This window comes from Cyprinus carpio, chromosome A8, assembly GCF_018340385.1.
Source record: "Cyprinus carpio isolate SPL01 chromosome A8, ASM1834038v1, whole genome shotgun sequence".
NCBI classification, from domain to species: Eukaryota; Metazoa; Chordata; class Actinopteri; order Cypriniformes; family Cyprinidae; genus Cyprinus; species Cyprinus carpio.
In genome coordinates, this window is record NC_056579.1 from 10,675,434 (window position 1) to 10,691,965 (window position 16,532).

Consider the following 16,532-nt stretch of genomic DNA (forward strand, 5'->3'; position numbering starts at 1 on the left):
TAGATACTTGTAATGTGCTGGGTACAGCAAGGATGCAGAACGAGGGAAAGTGAGGGAACGAGAACGAAAAAGGTAAAGAAAGGAGAGTGAAGAGCAGATTGTTGGAGGAGAGAGATGAACTGCATGCTTTAATGAGATTTGAACTCGTGGGAGGAGACATGCAGTGAGCTGATCAAACGGTTAAACAATGACCTGCCCTAGATAGAAAGCAAGGGAAAGTGTGCAGCTATGAACGGTTTGCAAAGGTTCAGATCCAAAATGGAAGAAAGTTCATTTTTGTTCAAAATGTATGGAAAGGTTCAGAAAGGAGAGTGTGCAGGGATTTCCAGTTTGGAAAGGTTCAGAAAGGTTCAAGAAAATTTTAACTTAAAATTAATCGTTTACACATTCCTCAACTTTTCTCATAACCTCTTTCTTTTTCAGGACAGAAAAGAAGATATTTTGATGGATGTTTTAACATTTTTGTGCATGGTATGAGAGTGCACATTATATAGGTTTTTTAAAACAACATTCAAAATCCACTGTATGGACAAAAATAGCATTTTTCAAAATGTTGTCTTTTGTGTTCTACAGAAGAAAATCATAAAGGTTTGGAAACACATGAGAGTGAGTAGCCTAAATGATGACAGCATTTTCATTTTTGGGTGAAACAATAGAGAAAACACACGAACCCACACACAAATACTTATTTCTTCATATTCTTTAATTTAAAACACAGTAGCTTTAAATAAACAGGTGCATACCTGTAGAATAATACTTGACAAGAATGACATGACTAACTTTTCCTCTGATTCACAATACACACACACACACACACAAAGCAGCACATATGTGGAAAAATTGTCCTGAAACTGCAACAGCAGGCCCACATTGTGCTGGCAATGTGTAACAGGCCTTAAACATCCACTCACTGCCTCAAAACTCCATCTGTACTATGAGATTTGATCAGCTCTTGTTACTGTCAGTACTTTTTACCAAGATATAGAGTAATAGCACTTAACTTGAACTATTTTATGGCATATTTATAAATGATTGAAGCTATGTTAGCGACTGGGAGCACAAAGCTCCAGAGTGGTGCAATGTGACAGCTATACATTACAATTTATAAGTAATCTGACAGTAAATGCCATTGTTTTGTAGTGCATTTATAAAATACATTTATTTCTCTCATATAAAATCAAATTCAACTTGCCTATTTCTATGCCTATTTCCCCCCTCGAGCTGATCTAAATTGTCTGCAGTCATCACACGTGTGTATTTTGCATAATTTAAGGCTCATACATCATGAGCTGTCCATCACTTTCCCTGGGGCTTTTTATCAGATGATTCAACATATGACGGCATTAACTCTCTTTTTCCGCCGCCTCTGCTGCTCACCCACTGCACTGCAATCACCCACTGCCACTAGCAGATTTTCGAAATTTAAAATAAAAATATATGCACACCGTCTGTGTGTGGGACTGACAAACTTTATTTAATAGCTTATAAGCAGGCCGTTCATAAAGAGCGCGTTTTTCCACTGCAGTACTTTTTCTATGTAGCCTAGTGTAACACCCCTCTCTCCCAGGTCCTCACAGCCACACCTCGTACTTGCTTCGAGTGGGCCTCGAACCCGGGTCTCCGACATGGGAGGGGGAAGCACTAACAAGGAGGCTAAATGACTGCAGCCACTAGCGTCAGTCGCTAGTGCGTCTCTTGAGATCAGGGGAGTGAGGTTTACCTGCACAGCACCTACTTGCTGGCCTCCGTTACACTCACCCCCCTAAACCTCACTCCCATCCGGGTCACGGCACCAATGTAACACCCCTCTCTCCCGGGTCCTCGCCGCCACACCTCGTACTAGCTCTGAGTGGGCCTCGAACCCGGGTCTCCGACATGGGAGGTGGACGCACTAACAAGGAGCCTAAATGACTGCAGCCACTAGCGTCAGTCGCTAGTGCGTCTCTTGAGATCAGGGGATTGAGGTTTACCTGCACAGCACCTACTTGCTGGCCTCCGTTACACTAGCGCTTGGCAGGAGCGTTGGCCTTGCGCCTTTGCTTTTTCTGCAGCGGCTCCTGCATAACATGGCGTTCAAAATCGCGGCTGTTAAGTTAAAAGAAGTTAAACATAAAACCCCCCCTCAGACTTCCCGTTCACACAGCAGCTCGCAAACAGCTGTTATTCGAGTCGCGGCAAATGATGCAAGTCCCCATTGTTTGTTTTCGCGCTCTCAAAACTGACGGCAGCAACTCTACTGGAAGACTGGATTCAAATTCATCGAATGATATCCCCATTGCTGTGAGTTTTATTGAAATGACACATGAAACGCAAAAACGTTGTCCTTAGGATGACAAAGAGTTTTAAAAGTAGCCAGTTTTTTTATTTTTTATTTTAGAGCGGTCTGCTTCAGCGATCTAACTGCTTATTATGTTTCCTGTATAGGCTATAAGGCAAAAATATTTTCTGTTTATATGTTTCTTTTCCCTTCTTTAATTCTTTAATTAATTATTTAACTCCTTTAAATATTAAGCTCATTGGTTATGGCTTTGAGTAGCAGACAGCTGGTTGTCCAGTATAATTCCATTCACATAACAGGGATTTGTTGAAAATGTGGAGTCCTGAAAATGTACAGATGTGAGTTGTTAAAGAATGTGCTGGTTGTCATTCTGGTAAATAAACAGAAATGTGTGTCAATGGAAGTGTAAAATACAGTATTGTCATTTTTGTAATGATGTTGTGTGTGTGTGGATTGTAGAATAGAGTAGTTGGGTGAAATCTGTATTATGATTATAGTAATTCTTGTATTAAACTGCTTTAGTTTTCCAAAATCCATCATGTTAAAAAAAAAAAAAAACGGTTTGTTTTTGAAATACTATTTCTGATTCAACTGTGTTGAATTTTTCTGTGCACCTTATAAAATATCCGGATAGCCTATGTGAAGGAGCAAGTGATGAAGTAAGGTTGTAAACAACACATACAGTACTCAACAAGAACATTTTAAGTGTTAAAAAGCATTGCTTTTTGTTATGATATAAGATTATAATGATAAAAAATATCTCATTCTATTTCGACTACAAATCAGGTTCTTTGTCACCAAAAATCAACATTCTGGAGAGAAAAACACTTCCCCAAAACTCCAGCAGACTTTCCACACATTTTCATGGCTCAAGCTCATGTGTCTAAGGTCTATAATTTCCAGGCAGAGGGCAGACTCGTGGGTGGACATTTTCCTGAATCTTTTCACATGAATTACTCAGAAAACACTGAGCATATTGAAGCCTTCAACCTGATGAAACTTCAATGAGATCATGCAAGAATAATGATGAGATGACTTTGTGACATACCCGCTGAGATATTTGTCACCATAATTGACAAAATATATTTAGCAAGCATCACATGCAATCAAAAGAATGAGATGCCATTCTGTCATGAGATGATAGAAGACACAGTTCATAATGATAAACCTCATATTTTGTTGCTGCTGTAGTCTAACTGTGAACAACCTCTCTCTCTGTGTGTATTAAGAGCCCGGATACTAATTCTAGAAATAAGTTTGACACATTGACTTGTTGAATCCATTATACTTGACTTATTTACATCAGTTCTGGAGGCGAAAGAGGGCAGAAAGGGTTTTAATTTGAGGCAAAGTGGTACAGTGGAGCATACAGTAATATCCTGTATGCTTATATGAATGTTAAAGGGATATTCCACCCCAAAATGAAAATTTAGTCATTAATCACTTACCCCTATGTCATTCCAAACCCGTAAAAGCTTCATTCATCTTCGGAACACAATTTAAGCTATATTGTGGATGAAAACTGGGAGGCCTTTGACTGTCCCATAGACTGCCAAGTAAATAACAGTGTCAAGGTCCATAATAAAGGTCCTGTGTATGCTCTTCTGTATCATCCGCGCCACAAGGAGAGCATACACAGCATACAATGATATGGAGAGACACAGAAAAAACTGTTGACAAAGGAATTGTTGAATAAAGTCGTTATTTTTGTTTTCTTCTCTTACAAAAACTGTTCCCGTCGGTTCATATAACTCAGATTGCACGTCTGATGGAGTATTCTGATGACGACTTTCATACCTTTTATGGACCTTGACACTGTTATTTATTTGGCAGTCTATGGGACAGTCACAGGTCTCCCGGTTTTCATCCAAAATATCTTTAATTGTGTTCCTAAGATGAACGGAGCTTTTACGTGTTTGGAACGACATCAGGGTAAGTGATTTATGTCATAATTTTCATTTTGGGGTGAAGTAACCCTTTAAGGGAACATTATAATTTATCATTTATTAAGTTCTTTAAGTGGATGCCAGACAAGGACAAAACCCTGTCAATAAAGTAATTTTTGCTCCGGATAGCTCAGAATTAAAAATAACCACCAGTTACAAATGATGCAGTCAAGAGGAAATGAATCATATCAAAACCAAGAATCCATAGGCTAGTTCATGTTCAAAAAATGTTTTTCCCCATCAATGAATTTCAAACATAGCCCCAACACATAACATTAAACATACAGGTTTACAATACACCAAAAACAATCAAAAGAAAAAAAAAAAAAAAAGTAAGAACCATTCACAAATTTGACTAGTGAGCATCAAAAACTCAGTCACCACGAGTCTCTGGCAAGTTTAAGCACACGTCACTAGCGTTTTTAACCAGCTCGAAGAAACTAGACACATTCACAAAAGATGTATATATTTAAAGTATATATTTTGATACATTTCTTATATACACTAACTTTCAAAAGTTTGTGTTTAGTGATTTAAAAAACAAAATAAAATAAATACATGCTTTTATTCAACAAGGATGCATTAAATTAATCAAAAGTGTCAGTAAAAAGACTGTTACAAAAGACTTATATTTCAAATAATCTTTCTTTTGAACTTTCATCAAAGAATGCTGGGAAAAAAATGTATCTTGGTTTCCACAAAAATATTAAACATCTTTCAACTGTGATAATAAGAATAAGAAATAAGCAATATTTCTTGACCACTAAATCAGCATATTAGAATGATTTCTGAAGAATCATATGACACTGAAGACCGGAGTAATAGCAGCTGAAAATTTAGCTTTGACATCGCAGGAATAAATGACACTTTAAAATATATATATATAAACAGAAAAGTTATTTTAATGGTAATAATATTTTACAATATTATTGTTTTTACTGTTTTTTAATCAAATAAATACAGCGTTGCTGAGACTTCTTTCAAAAACATAAAAAAAAAACTTTTGAACAGTTTGTATATATAAAATATGTCATATAAATATGATTCATTAGCTGAATTAATTAATTAATTAATTTTCTCAGCTCAACCCATGACTGTGGTTGAGTCTGTCACACTGAGAATCCAGTTGGAGAACAGCTTCATTTCCTCTTCTCAAGAGTTACAGAGTATGTTCAGCTCCTAAACTGAGAGAGGAAGTGTTATCTGCACCCTGCCTCCAGACAGAGTCAGTCAGTCAGTTCCAGACTGAGTGCGGAAGGGCTTACCGAAGCCTTTTCAGGGGTGTCGAGTCGGGGATGAAGTTATCTGTGAGCAGTGCTCTGGAGTTTTCTTAAGGAAGGAGTGCAGCTTGAGATATATATATGTGCACGCTCTTCTCTCTCTCACACACAAACTCTCTCTCACACAGAGTTCAAACATCTTCACTGGCAAACAGGAAGATGCCTGTGATAATTTGACTTTAAAAGCATTCCGCTTCCAGACAAACTCGCACACAGAGTTCAATATCTGTCTTCACTGGCTTGAATCAGAGCTCTCACTCTCTCACACATTGAATCTGGGATATAGGGTTTAAACGTTTTATTTGTAAGAAATGATGGCCTGTGCAAATTTATACAGACCTACACAAACTGTGAAAATAGGGAATCAATAATAGCATTACACACACAAATACACACGTATGAGATGCATACCAGGGTATCAGAAGTATATAGGCTGTTAGATCACAGAAAGAATATTCTAGTGATATCATAGCTGCTTGGTAGAAGATTATGGGCACTTTTGAGACTAAAGATCATCTGTAAGTGCCTTTAAATATTTAAAACAAACTTTGAAAAAGTTACACTTACACTTTCACTTTGTTAAATTTTGATAGATTACAGTATAATATATAAATGGAATATGCAGCTTATTTGTATTTGTAACATTGAAGACATTCTTTATTTGCAGTGATACCCTGAAAGTTAATTGTGAAGAGAATACAAGGGCACGAAATTGTATAGGTAAGGTGATTTATCTTTAAACTCAGCCTTCACATTGTATGCAAGCAGCTTTTTTGAGATAGCCTGACCCTGTCAAGACTGACAAGAAAGTCAAAGAAGCAAGAAACAAATCTTTTACTGAATATTGGAGTCTCCCTGCTCAACAAACTCATATTTCCAATCCTGTCAGTATACTGTACAGTATGTGAAGTTGTGGAATGTTTCTGTTGTGTGTTTTATTTATGGTACATTTTCTTTGTTCTAGCCATCTGACCATAACTGACTATGAGAGAGAGCCTTTAAATTGCATTTTCATTTTAAAGGTGTAACATGAATTATACAGAACGGTGACTTACCAAAGAGCATAATCAGAATATCCTCATCCCCCAAACTACAGCTTCAAAGTCACTGCTCATAGCTATTATCCTTCTAAATGGAGCTTACAAAGTTTTTGCTTTTTTGTTTTTTTATTTGTGGTTATTTTTTTTTAGTGAATTGTGGTGATTTTCTGATGTGGTTTTCCAGTATCAGCATGCAAATATTAGCATCAAACAATTAACTATGGGAAACTCGCCACTATAAAAAAAAATAAATAAATCAAAGTTGTGGACAAACTACAAGTTTAAAGGGGTTGGCTACAAATGATTTCAAAGGCTTTGACTCAATGCCGACAACACAGTGAAGTCTTTGTATTAAGAAGTGTTTGTTATTTGGTACGACAAAGTTGTATGCTGGATCTTTGTGTTGCTCATTTTCGACGAAAGAGCAAGGGGAGTTTTGTGTTATATATTTTTTTTTTTTTTTTTTTTTTTTTTCTGTGTCTCAAAGTTGTATGCTAAATCTTTGTTTTGTTCATTTTTGTTTTTCTCTGTCTCAGAAACATCTGGAGTATTAATATGAGTAAATACAGTGGAAAAAAGCAGTTTTTTCTTAGGTCCATCTCATTTCACTAGGTGCAAAATAGTGATAAAATATATTTATTTTAAAGGGCAGTATTCTTTTGCTAGTTTTACAGTATATTTTAATGCAATATAAGAAATATCTGCATATCAAAATTGTAGTACATATAAAAAACAGCATGCAAAAAAAGGTCAATAGTAATCTCAGATATTTTTTTAGAATTTTAAATGGATGCACTTATTGGACAAGCAACCCTCCCTACACATTGGCAACCCTGTATTAGATTTGTGTTTTAAACTGCTTCAGCAAGCTGTATTTCCTTCATTTTTATTTTTTTTTTTTTTTTTTCAATGTGCTCAGAAACATGAAACAAGGGAGACAAAAAGGACATTTTGGATTCAATCAAAAAAGGACATTTTGGATTTGATTTTATTGTGTTTTAATGAATTTTTCTTTTGTTTGTATTGTTGTCATGGATTTTTCATTTTGTTTGTTTTTTGTTTTTGTGAATGTTTTGTTTGAGATGTTTGCTGCTTGATGTCCCAGTGTTTTTTCCTATGGCTTGAGTCTTCATCTAATGTGAATGTACAAAATTTTATTTTGATATTTTACAAAAATGCTGTTCATTTCTTCATTTGCAAAACATTTTTAATTAGCAAAAAAATTAAAAGTGCACCATTGATTTAGTGGATTGCATATTTATTGTTAAATTAGTGGGTATTTTTTTGGTTTGATGGGAATGATAAAAGAGTGACAAGAGGCTGAAAAACGAATTAAAAAATAACAAAAACAACATATTTTTCTTATCTCAGATCAACATTTACGGCATGACTATAATTGTGTATGCTCATTTCTGTAGTTAAAGCATAGAGGAGCATTTTTGTAGTTAAAGGCAAGACATCTGGCATGCTGTTTACTGTAAAGTCCTCCATCATTAACATACTTGCTACATTTGGGATCATGACTACCTGCAGTGTGTTATTTTCTGTTGCATGTTAATACATGAAACAGATGTTAAATCCTGAAACAGATCTTAAATAATATCTCTCCTACCTCTGTCCATTCATCTGAGCTGCATAATCAAGTCACACCCAAGACAATCTGATAAAGACATTCAGATGCTCCCTGTGTCCCTCCACCATTACAGATTCATCATGCGGTTCACATGTACGCTAACAGTCACACTTGTTTTTCCATAAATTCGAATATAACTCTGTGCTCGTCAGTGGGATGAGATCTCCCGAGCTGACAATCAGAGGAGCAAATTCAATTATGAGCAGCATGTTGAAAAATCCCATTCTTGCTCTGACCCAGACAAGCTGTTGTGTTGCCAGGATGAACTTTGTAGGATAACTTCAGCTGGTTTGATAATTGGATTTTCAGCCATGAAAAATAAGGATGACATTTGTATCAGGGGCAGGAGATTGCGATCAAATGTGTTGGTATTTGCTTCACTAGTAGATCCTGCTGGGAAAATATCTTTAATATTGCACATGGAATAAAAAAAATCACTTTGGGTTAATAAATAAATTAGTAAACAAAAATCCCTCAAAAAAAAAAGTCCCTCAGCTGTTATGAATCATGGTGAAAGTATTTCTGTCATTTTTAGATACAAATAATATAGATTGCTTATTTGCCCATTTCCTTAGTGTGGTTAGAAAAGTGGTGTAAGATTTTCTTTGAAATAATTTTAACTCAGAAATCGTTAGTAAATTTAAAAAACTAATTATAAAGAAAAGACTTTGAATTAAGCATGAGATTTTAAAGTAGAATGACTGAAATAGTATGTCCTTGCTAAAATCCTAATTCCAATGATATTTGTTTTATTTACAATTTTGAAAAATCTTTTTTTTTTTTACATTGTGTATATATGCTGAGATTCTGAAGTAATCAGTGGAAGCTTTGCTATCCCATAAGGCCACAGGACAAAATATTCATATGTCAAAAACAAAGGACATTGGCAATATGCCAGATGTATATCTGGCAATGTATTTATGCTACACACCTGCATATGAAACATACTTCATCAGCGGTCGAGGACCACCAAATTCAGTACAGGAATTTGGACACAGCTTATGACACAAATAATGCTGTTTGTTCATAAAAATTAATCTACTTTCTTTTACCATTAACCCACTTCCTGAAATAGATCCTCCCCATTCACACTTGCAAGTGTTCCAAGGAGAGATATTGCTTCTGGCGGCCAGTGTCCTACATTATGCCATTATGTAAACTCAAAAGATGAGGTGGGGAGGAGAGGGAACAGAATGAAATGAAATAATTAATTAATTAAGGGTTTTTAGAAAATTTATAAGTGAGAGAAGAGAAGATCATGTTATAGGGCCACACAGAAAGGATGTGATGTCACAGATGGGTTTAGGTTTCATGATTGCTCATGAACATTTGCAATCTGCCTTTGGCAAAATCAGACCTCAAAAGAAATTTTCATAATGGAATACTCATTTAAAATTTTCAAAAATCTTTAAAACCCCATCACTTATAGCTGCAATCACATTTTGCATGGCAACTGAATATTAAGCATCATTTTTCACAATCTACACTCCATATAAAATCACTTTTGAGGTATAATGTATTGAACAGTTAAGACAGTTAAGAAATTTATCAAATGTGTGCATTTGCGATAAATTAGCCTACTGCTCATTTTTGGCTAAATAGATCTAGTTTAAATATTAATGTTGATGTAGTTATTATTCGTCATAAATTGATGATGTATATGTGTTATTGGAATGAGGGCTTACTGATCACTCACTCAGACAGTTCTGCAGTGGACTGAAGTCACACGGCTCATTTCTTCAAACCCCTCTCTGCCTCCCCTTCATGGGCCGGTAATTGAAAGTGAGAAAATTGGTTTTTAAAACATTTCTTTTGCTGTTGAGGGACAGATAATCATTATATCTTCCTTCTAAATCAGCCCCATCTAATCAAAACGTATGATCTGGTACTTCCCTGTAACAGAGGTGATTGGAAACAGTGAGTCCTGTCAATATATTATATTAAACATGCTGATCTGGAAGTGTTTGGATGATGAGGAAGCACTGGAATGGAGTTTTTGGGGTACGGGCCAAACAGGATGAGGTAGAAATAATGTAGCCCAATAACATTTGGAATCATCAGATAATGTACAGTCAGCTGCAGGGCTGTTATACTTAACTAAAACTAAAACCATAAAACAATTAGTTTTACTTAAAATGAAAAAAAAGAAGAAAAAAAAGAGAAATGTATATAATATATATAATATAATATATCAGCTAGTCATGAAAGCAACAGTTTTCATTTAGTTTATCTTGTACTAAAATAACTAAAACTAAAACTGAAATAAAAATCAATAAAAGGCATATATAGGCATATAGAAAAAAACACACTAAAATTAATATAAAAAGGCACCTTGCATAAGTGATTTATGCATCTACACATCTCAGACTTTTTCATTAATATTTTGAATTAGTTTTTATTTTTACATTTCGAGTTTTCACTTTAATTTTAAGTTTCATATTTTAGTAATTTTGTTTTGTGTTTTTGTCATGTTTTATTAGTTGTTGTTTTTTAATAATTTTTTTTAAATTTGTTTTAATTATTTTCTATTTTTAGTTTTAGTTTGGCGTTGGCAACTAGCTGAAATAAGTTTAATATTTTTTTTTGCTTTATTTCAGATAATGTTTTTTATTTTTTTTATTTGAAGTAATATATTTTTTAATGGTTTTAATTTTAGAAAACTATAACCCTGTCTCAGACTAATATTATATTTTGATGACTTTTTCTGCTAATAATTCCATGTAAAAACAACTGTGTCAAGCACTAAATGTAGAGCTGAGAAAATAAACAGATGCCCTCATTACTAAACATTTTATTCTCAAAAAGCCCACACTGTCTAAACATTTATTAATGATGACAGACAAAGATGGTTACTCTATGGAAGCGGTTACAAACCATGAAATGTAGAGATGCTCACACTGTTGAACATTTACTAACACTGTTAATTTCTGCTTCATGAATGTCAATGATCTGTTTCATACATTCTTGTGACAGCTTGCGATCACATGCTCACATATTCAGAACAAGAAATGAACTAAGTATGAAATGTGTGCATACCGACCCACTGACTCACATCAGACATTTCTGGTCACGTACAGCTTGGTCTGTTTTTTTTTCAGTTTTTTGATTATTTTGTTGTATTTTTTTTAGATGATGTAGGTTTTATTGACACAGCAATTTGTGAAAAGACTCTATAGCGGGAAGGAAGATTACGAGTAAAGACTGTGGCAGATCATTTAAACTTCTGGCATTATTTACTCAACTTCATGTCATTCCAAACCTATATGATTTATTTCTTCTATGCAACATAAAAGATTTTTTTTTTTTTTTGCACAAATCACCGTGGAATACTTTGATACATTTTTTTTAATATACTTTTGCATACTTTGATAAGCTCCACACTCTTTACTTGTGACTGCATAATTAAAAAACAAAACAAAACAGCGCATAATGTACAAAAAAAATCTATTGAAAAAAGATGAAAAAAAGGATAATTTTATAATTTTTATTATTATTGAAATAATGAATTATTTTTTTTTTAAGGAGAAAATAATTTTTATAATTACAAAAATAACAACGGTTCTATTCCTTCGATATTATGTCTAACCTTGTTAATACTTTTCTGTCACAGAGATTCACCTGCAGCATTTTTATTAGCAGACAGTTACTACTGAATACCGCTGGACAGCCTGATTAAAGCTCAATGATGTACATAAGCAGTTCCCATCGATTTCATTTAGCCAATACTTTAAAATAACCAGGAGCCAGGAGCTTCGATTGATTCGGATGGTTATATTCATATATACACCTATTCTAAAAACTGAAAACAATTACCTGTAATCTTTCCCCTGCAATCTCAAACACAGACAAGCATTCTCTGACACATTTAAAAACAAGCAAGGTTTTAACAAGAACAATAAAGGCACCCTCCAGAACACTGAGAACTGCAATAACAACATCAGTAACTGTCAACATCAGCAGGGATTCAGAACAAAGAACTAAATGCATGGTATCATTTCAGAAAGTCTGACACATAACATTAGATATATAATTGTTGTTAATTTAGTTGTTAAGGAGGGGGAATGGTATTATAAGCTATTATAGTTTTTTTTTTTTTTTTAATCAGTTATTAACTTTCTGAAATGTCAAATTAAGTGGAAAAGACAAGTCCAAAGACACTTATAATAGCTGGATCTGGCAACACAGCAAAGGCTGTGCCTGCGCCCTCACTCACAACTCTCTCAAGCCTCGTTTACTCCGCCAGCATCTCGCAGGGGTTATTTTCAATCCCCAGACACTAATGAACATGGAATTATTCCGAACATTGAATATTTACCGAGGTCCAGTGTTGTGCTTAATTCTGCACCCCTGACCTCAGTGATCTCATAGCTGGCTACAGCCATGGGCTTAGTTATGTGAATTGCAAAAGTCTGTGAATTAATTATTAAAATAAAATGAATAATAAAATTAATCAATTAATTAATCAGAATTAATTAATAATAATAAATAATACAAATAATATATTAGTAATTAATTAATTAAAAATAATATTTAAAACAAACAAACTTAATATATTTTATTAAATTATGGTATATGTTTTGCCATTTTTTCCTGCTTACTCCAGACTGATTAGTAACATGGCATTTCTCGCTCAGGTCAATGGCTCAGAAAAAACTTGTCATGAGCAAATATGGCAGATTGTGGAGTTTTTTTTTTTATTATTTAAGCCGATTCCTCTCTGAAGAACTAAAGAATTGGCAATAATGTACGTGGCACCTGTTGCTTTGTTTCTGTCTCCTCCTCTGCCTTCATTAATTGCTTATTGACATGTGTGTGCTTTAGCATGAAATCTCCTGGTTTATTAAAGGGATAGTTCACCCAAAAATGAAAATTATGTCATTAATGACTCACCCTCATGTCGTTCCAAACTTATGAGACCTCCGTTCATCTTCGGAACACAGTATAAGATATTTTAGATTTAGTCCGAGAGCTTTCTGTCCCTCCATTGAGAATGTATGTACGGTATACTGTCCACGTCCAGAAAGGTAATAAAAACATCTTCAAAGTAGTACATGTGACATCAGAGGGTCCATTAGAATTTTTTGAAGCATCGAAAATACATTTTGGTCCAAAAATATCAAAAACTACGACTTTATTCAGCGTTGTCTTCTCTCCCGGGTCTGTTAGGAGCGCGTTCACAACACTGCAGTTTAGTGATATCCGGTTCGCGAACGAATCACTCGATGTAACCGGATCTTCTTGAACCAGTTCACCAAATCGAACTGAATCGTTTGAAACGGTTCGCGTCAACAATAAGCATTAATCCACAAATGACATAAGCTGTTAACTTTTTTAACATGCCTGACACTCCCTCTGAGTTCAAATAAACCAATATCCCGGAGTAATTCATTTACTCAAACAGTACACTGACTGAACCGAGCCAGATAACGAACGAAACATTGACTCGTTGTTCTCGAGTCAAGAACCGTTTCTGTGGGACGCGTCCGGTTCGAGAACCGAGGAGCTGATGAAACTGCGCATGCGTGATTCAGACTGACACACAGCGCGTCTGAACCGAACTGGTTCTTTTGGTGATTGATTCTGAACTGATTCTGTGCTAATGTTATGAGCGCGGGTAAACCGAAGGCTTGAATCAAGGGCAATCATCGCCAATGAAGTCATTACGTCGAGCGCAAAAGAACTGGTGAACCCTTTTCGGCAAGCGGTTTATTGAATAAAACTGTCCGAAAGAACCGGTTCGCGGAGAAGAACAGAACTTCCCATCACTACCGGTGATCCGAAAACCGATGCAACCGGTTCTTGACTCGAGAACGAGTCAATGTTTCGTTTGTTATTTGGCTCGGCTCGGTGTTCATCTTCAGTTCTCTCTTCACAGCAGTTCAGTCAGTGTACTGTTTGAGTAAATAGTCAGGGATGTTGGTTTATTTGAACTCAGAGGGAGTGTCAGCCATGTTAAAAAAGTTAATCAGCTTAAGTCATTTGTGGATTAATGCTTATTGTTGATGCGAACCCGTTTCAAACGATTCAGTTCGATTTGGTGAACTGGTTCAAGAAGATCCGGTTACATCGAGTGATTCGTTCGCGAACCGGATATCACTAAACTGCAGTGTTGTGAACGCGCTCATAACAGACCCAGGAGAGAAGTCAATGCGGAATAAAGTCGTAGTTTTTGATATTTTTGGACCAAAATGTATTTTCGATGCTTCAAAAAATTCTAACGGACCCTCTGATGTCACATGTACTACTTTGAAGATGTTTTTATTACCTTTCTGGACGTGGACAGTATACCGTACATACATTCTCAATGGAGGGACAGAAAGCTCTCGGACTAAATCTAAAGTATCTTATACTGTGTTCCGAAGATGAACGGAGGTCTCACGGGTTTGGAACGACATGAGGGTGAGTCATTAATGACATAATTTTCATTTTTGGGTGAACTATCCCTTTAAGCTTGTTAGTTTACCCACAATCCAAAGTGAAATGGTTGTATTGACTCCAGCATTGAATCCATCATAAAAATAATACATTTAACCTGAATAAGTTGTCTTTTATCAACATAAACCATGATGCATAATTAAAATAGAGTTCTTGTAATTTAACAGATCAAAAGATGTATCTGTTTGCCTGAGAGGAAAGTTACATTTAGATTTTTGCATACTTCAAAAGTATATAAATAAACAAAAACAACACAATTTTTTATCCTTTAAATACTGACATTATGATTAACAGCTTTGATCTTTTCCCTGCAGATAAAATATTTTGGCATAAAATATTTTGATAGGATGATAGCATCTCAGAGTATTTAGATGGGGTATCATGTAAATCTGTTAAACCGAGCCCAGTTTATCTGTTGTGCATTATCAGTCTTCCTTCGTCTGCTCTAACTGCCGTTTAATTCTGCTCCTCTGGTTCAGGACGTTGGATCTTATTGGATTCCGGCCTAAGCCTTTCCCACGTGATCTGTCATGATCAATTGCCACTGCAACCGTTGGGACAATGAATATAGTTAATGATGGGGAGGCTGGTGGAGAATACTGCCTGCCTGTTAACTTATCTAATTAAAACATTGTATCACCAGACAATTAGACTGGCATTGCTCTTTCTTTTCTCAGGCCAAAATCAGAGCCATTAAGGGTCTAAGTCTAATTAGAAAAAGTATTTTCTGCACCGTGGGGTGTCCTGCTGAGGTGAAAACACATAAAACACTATCGATCTGTCCTGTTTGCCCTTAATTATTTTTTAGGTCACTGGATTTGGAGACAAAAAAAGAGAGCAACTGACAGAATATGCAATTTTATTGCTTTTCTATATTTATTTGCAGGTAAGTACATTCATACAACTTACAGGGGGAATTTGCTAAGAATGAATGATGGACTGAAAGACTGAAAGAAATGTAATTGTGTAAGACATAAATAAATTTTGGAATGTTACATGCAGCTGACTTTTCAAAGTGGAAAACAACTTTAAATCTAAATAACCCAATTTTCTGAAGTTAAGTCCAACTTTTTAGTCTATCCAAATTCTCCTGTACTAAAAAAGGTACTGAATGGTGGTAATGAACAATTGTCTTGTCTTCACACTGGCTTCTTATCACACACCTCTGCACTGGCTTACAGTCAGTCTTCTGACACTGGCTTAAGTTTTAATGTAACATAAGATCTTAATATATTAGTGGGCAAAGTGAAAGAAATAAGGAAATCCTTTCATAGGAAAAGTATTGTTGACATTACAAAATGTATCCTTTTTTACCTTTGTTAATTAGTCTTTATAAAAGTATTATCAGGAGGCCAAAGGGAGTTGGGATTTGAATTTTTTTTTTAAATATATATAAAAATATTAAAATAGTCTAAAACTTTTCATCCACTGAAATAGTTCTGATACGAGACGTCCAGGTGCCAGTATTCATCCCATTCCTGACAGAACCACTCTGAACCTTCTGGTATTGTTCATTTTGGAAGTCACACTTGTGTTGTTCACAGTCAAAAGTGACCAGACTTTTTTTTTCAGTGAAATCAATGTAATATATTTTTGTTTGATAATATTTGTTCTTTTTTTCTTTTGTATTTTGAGATAATTTCATGGTACTATTTAATATTTATGCGATAATTATTATACATTTTTCCCTTTGAAAATAATACACATTTGTTTCTAATATTTTTCTATTACTTTTCAATTATGGCAGTATTTCATGTTAAAATAGAGACAATGCCTTTAAAATCCATTTTTTTGAAGGCAGATTAGTTCCATCTGGTGGAAATAAAAAGGAAAAAAAAAAAAACAAAAAAAGAAAAACATCTGAAATTCCATGGTTTAGCCACTAGATTCATATAAAGTTCTATATAAAAGGCTTATAAA